This window comes from Oncorhynchus mykiss, chromosome 28 (genome assembly GCF_057628025.1).
Source record: "Oncorhynchus mykiss isolate SJ-2025 chromosome 28, ASM5762802v1, whole genome shotgun sequence".
Classification (NCBI taxonomy): Eukaryota; Metazoa; Chordata; class Actinopteri; order Salmoniformes; family Salmonidae; genus Oncorhynchus; species Oncorhynchus mykiss.
This window is the reverse complement of record NC_143049.1, coordinates 13,578,687-13,584,585: the sequence shown is the minus strand read 5'-3', so window position 1 is coordinate 13,584,585 and position 5,899 is coordinate 13,578,687.

The following is a 5,899-nucleotide window of genomic DNA, read 5'->3' as shown; positions in this document are numbered from 1 at the left end:
TGGGCATGACACAAGTAATTTTTCCAACAATTGTTTACAGACAGATTATTTCACTTATAATTCACTGGCATCATTTGAGTCAATTGGAGGTGTACCTGTGGATGTATTTCAAGGCCTACCTTCAAACTCAGTGCCTCTTTGCTTGACATCATGGGAAAATCTAAAGAAATCAGCAAAGACCTCAGAAAAACAATTGTAGACCTCCACAAGTCTGGTTCACCCTTGGGAGCAATTTCTAAATAATGGGCGGTAGTACGCAAGTATAAACACCATGGGACCACGCAGCCGTCATACCGCTAAGGAAGGAGATGTGGGTTTTTTTCTCCTAGAGATGAACGTACTTTGGTGCGAAAAGTGCAAATCAATCCCAGAAGGACCGCAAAGGACCTTGTGAAGATGCTGGAGGAAACAGGTACAAAAGTATCTATATACACAGTAAAACAAGTCCTATATCGACATAACCTGAAAGGCAGCTCAGCAAGGAAGACGCCATTGCTCCAAAACCGCCATAAAAAAAGCCAGACTACGGTTTGCAACTGCACATGGGGACAAAGATTGTACTTTTTGGAGAAATGTCCTCTGGTCTGATGAAACAAACATAACATAGAACTGTTTGGCCATAATGACAATCGTTATGTTTGGAGGAAAAAGGCCTGCAAGCCGAAGAACACCCTCCCAACCGTGAAGCACGGGGGTGGCAGCATCATGTTGTGGGGGTGCTTTGCTGCAGGGTGTACTGGTGCACTTCACAAAATAGATGGCGTCATGAGGCTGGAAAATCATGTGGATAATTGAAGCAACATCTCAAGACATCAGTCAGGAAGTTAAAACTTGGTCGCAAATGGGTCTTCCAAATGGACAACAATCCCAAGCATACTTCCAGAGTTTGACCACATGACTTAAGGACAACAAAGTCAAGGTATTGGAGTGGCCATCATAAAGCCCTGACCTCAGTCCTATAGAAAATTTGTGGGCAGAACTGAAAAAGTGTGTGTGAGCAAGGTGGCCTACAAACCTGATTCAATTACACCAGCTTTGTCAGGAGGAATGGGCCTAAATTCACCCAAGTTATTGTGGGAAACTTGTGGAAGGCTACCCGAAACGTTTCACCCAAGTTAAACATTTTAAAGGCAATGCTACCAAATACTAATTGAGTGTATGTAAACTTCTGACCCACTGGGATTGTGATGAAAGAAATAAAAGCTGAAATAAATCATTCTCTCTACTATTATTCTGACATTTCACATTCTTAATATAAAGTAGTGATCTTAACTGACCTAAGACAGGGAATATTTACTAGGATTAAATGTCAGGAATTGTGAAACTGAGTTTAAATGTATTTGGCTAAGGTGTATGTAAACTTCCGACTTCAACTGTATGTGACCAATACAATTTGATTTGATTCATAGTCTGTTTTAGAGAAATTTCATCATCGAATACTGTAAGAGCTTACATTGTCTGCTTATATGCCCCCTTTATTTATCCTACGAATCTGACTTGGTGTACAGGGAGAATACTGTAAGAACGGCCCATGTTCTGAACTATGTCGTTGTACGTTTCAAAAGTGCTGAACAAATAGTTGTATTGACTATGTCAGTCTTAATCGAAATGTATTGACTAATCAGTCTTAATCGAAATTACAGATTGCCTTTTAGAGATTGTACATCTCAATTGTCAGTAGAAACCACATTTGTTAAAGCAAGTCAGCCATATCAGCTATGTTTTTTTTAAAGGCAGTAAATGAGGCTGAATGAACTATTTCGCTGCCAGACAAGGCTCTGCTGATAGCCAGGTGTAGTAGTGGTAAGGATTCAGTCCATGGTGCCGAATTTTTAAAAATTATTATTCTGTTGGGACAGTTTTTTGTATGCCCTAACAGTTTGTGGGCAACGTTTGTCACCGTTATAGTGCATAAAGAGTTTGCCCCACCAACATATACATGCTAAAATAGCCACTGGCTGACACGATGGAATAATTTCCAGAGTTCTCGGATCTTCCTCCCACATCAGAGCTTTTTCTGAGCATTTTCTGAGGAAGTGAGATCTGGCTTGGGCCTCCCCTGGCTTGGGGCTGTTCCCTGCAAGGATGCAAACTGGTGAGGGCCCAAAACATGCAAAAGAAATCCCTGTGAGGGGGAAATGCAGGTTTGAACTAATAAAACAAAGAATATGATCTTCATGATCAGTCTCTGTGTGTAAAATATAAAGTGGTTAATGTGAACCTAACACAACTTAAAACTGTAAGGAAAGCAATCCAATGTCATTTGTTGCCTAGACTTTACTGCAAATGACACTCAAGTCTTGAAAAAAAACAATACACTAATATTGCAGTTGGCCATGACAGCTTTTATAATAGAATGCCTGTGACCACACACATCTAAATATTGCATTTGGGAAAAAAACATCTCAACCCTAGGATGCATATGCCGTGTCAAAATGTATGTGTGTTATATTAAACATAGAGGAAGGGGTAAAATGTAGGCAAGCAACTACTAGTCAAATAAGACATGGGAGAGATGACGTATTTTGGCAAAGAGATTTATTTATAGACTAATACACTTAAAACAAATAACCAAACTGAAAACTGCAGACATTACTAGTGCCTCCCCCGCGATCAAACTGACATAATAAATCGTCATTGGATCTACACCATTCATGTAGGTCACCTATTTTAGAATCAAAACGGCGAATTTCGCCATAAGGTGACTAGTTTGCATCACTGTCCCTGAGGCAACACAGCCCATAGAAAAAGCTCTGTGCGGGCTGATCTTCACGGCAGATTTTATAAACCTTCAAATGTTCAAAATGTTTGTCTTTTATGGTTTTGTCACACCAAAACCCACATCCCACTTCTGCTTCTTTCAATCTAAATAACAATAAGAGAAAGAACATGTTAACCATCATATGGGGGTGCTTCAAATGAATATCATGCCTGGGTTTCTCATAGCTAACTTTAATTGAAACATTATCTAACTGCTGCACACCAGTGGAGGCTGGTGACTTGAAAAATTGAGGAGAATTGGAGACCCACGGTATAGGCGTGGAACGCACGGAGACCACAAAGCGTGTTTCAAAAATCGCCAAACACAAATGATTTTAACCTAAAGCATTTAATAAAGACATTTATAGTACAATATTATGGAGAGTGGGAATGAGAGGGCTACTTACACAGTGTTGGAAAGGGATCACAGCAGTGATTGATTGACTGAGGGTATGAGGCATGAGTTGAGGTGTTCAGAGGCTTGACCAGTGCAGTAACACAAGACACTACACAGTTAGACAAAAGAGCTAAGAATGAGTTAGTCCAAGCAAGGGGTAAAATCATTTATGTGTAGTAATGTGATTGTGCATGTGATTGACTCTACATACAGTAATGAGAGAAAATTGGATGAGTGGATGAGCAGGCACATGAGACGTCATGGGTTCAGTTCATGTCAGGAGAATGTTGACAATGGTAGTGGAATGGAGTAGACATCCCCTCTTAATCAGGGAACATGAGGGGACTTCCATTACAGCTGCGCCATCATAGGTTTGGACAACGAGTTTCTCTGAAGTTAAACTCAGACATCTCCAAATTCACAAAGTCAAACACAGACTGCGCATCTCGCCCACTTGACATATCAAAGTACCCCAAGAAATGTTCCTGAATAAAGCCCTGATCATCTACATACCTGACGATAACTGACACCTGCAAGCAGACTGGTGGCACCATAGGTCCCAGAGCAGTGGGGCAATTTTTACCCCCTGGGGCCTGGAGTTTTTCCTTATACGTTAACCTAACTAGGAACATTCTGGAACCTATAAAAGGTATGACAGTGATTAATCAGTTGTAAAAAGCTTTGATATGGGCTATGATGGGACCATTTCTTCCTAATTAAGTCACATGGTTTTACAAAACTCCTGGACCTGGGGTGGATGAAAACCCTGTCAAACTCCAGCTACCTTATATTTGTTCATTTAAATGATGTTTAGACTAGATTGGGAGGGAGATTTCCTCTACCCAGACACATAGACATCAACTGAAGGACAATAGAACTCACATGGATGAGCTTGCTTTATGCATGTTTAGGCCTGTCGACACTATTATGTTGATTGATTAATTCCAGTTAATCATTTTGCATTAAAACTGTATAGGCATTTTAGCCAGCCCAATTTTGAATGTAATCTAGATTTGATCACATTGACATTTCTCCTGACAAACAAATGGACTATAAATACATGATCAATTAGTTGGTCCTATGCAGATGGACAGGGCGCGTAGGCTGTTATGCAGCTTCTCATATTAGTAGACCTACAGTTGATAAGACAGAAAAAAGCTATTGTTTTCATCCCATACAGCATGTCAGATTTCTAATGTTTAGGTGTAGCCTAGGCTGCAGCAACATTTATGTCATTTGTTTTTGCTTGTGTCTGTCTGGAGTGATTCTTTCCATCTTTGCTAAATAAATACAAGAGGAAAGTGCAAAGCCTACTTGAGCTCACGTGAAAAAAAATCTCTTTAATCAAACTTTTAACGGATGTTTTCGACATCCCAGAAAAGATGTTCAGTGTGTAAAGCATCGTGAAGTGCAGTTACAGGCGGCTTGATGAAAGGCTCCCTGTTAGTTAACCAGCTATACATTTGATTCCAGTTGGTATTGAACGCCCTAACCTTTTCATCCTTCTTCATGAAATCAATCTCAGACAGAGATCGACCCTCGCTTTAACACACAGAACCCCCATAATGCTCTGTGGCACAATCCCAATGCAACACACTAGTTTCATTCTCTGATCCTACTTCTATGATTGGATGGACATGTCATGACGTGGCCCTCTTCTGGTATAGCGAGTACCCTCCCTCTTTCTCTTACCACCTCTCTCCCTCCTACACCGAGGCTCTGTTAACTCAGGTCGTAAATTCCATGAGGAGACTCTCTTCCCCCCCGGACATGCGGTATGGAGAGAGGGTTCACAGTAGAACAAACAAACTTCTTCTATCTCACAGAACTTGAGAACTGAACAATATCTCTATTTTGGAGAATGTGTAAACGGTCGGTGGAGAATTCAGCTACGACCGGTCCATTTGGTTTAATGTTTGTGACCTCATGAGAGATAATACAGCCACATTACCATAACTCTGTTTATACAAGAGTCTCCGTTATGAGATTTGCATCTAATTATTATATAAAATGAATGAATAAAGATAAAACTATTTGTGAAATTATGTAATGTGATTTTAAACTGTTTCATGAAAGATAATTCCCTTTAAAGTTTAACTAAGTCATTGGCCCGCCCCATAAGCACAGACATTGATCTGGCGTCATTGGACAGCCTTTTATGCTGTTTCGAAGATAACCTTCACCTGGAGAAGCCCACTTCAGACCATGGGTACCTCGATTACTGATAGGACTAAGGTTTGAGTAGAGACCGTGCATTCCTCGGTCATCTGAGGGAGCTAAGGTTGTAACGGTTGTTGAATTCCTGACCAAACCACGTGGAGCATTGGCTATATTGGTGGAAATGGTTAAACTCTGAGACTATCGATACCGATAGAATAAGAGCAAATCTTCAATACTAATTACTAGTCTGCAGCTATGATTTATGGAATGCTGGAATGCGAATGCGACATTTCTGAATGGGACTCTGAAGTATCCATTCTAACCACGAAAGACTCCAGGGACGTAAAGAGAAGTTAAGACGTTAACTTTTCAACAGAAAGACTGATGATTCCAACAGAGATCACGACAACACACTGAGCGTAAATATACATATTGATTGCAATTATTCCCGAATGAGTGAGTGTTCATGTGCAACGGATTAGCATTGAAATTAATATAATTAGCAACTGTGTAGTGTCTTTTGTCTTTTGCGCCCTTCTCAGTCCCTTTGGTTCCAACTAGGAAACATCCCCTATCATTTAC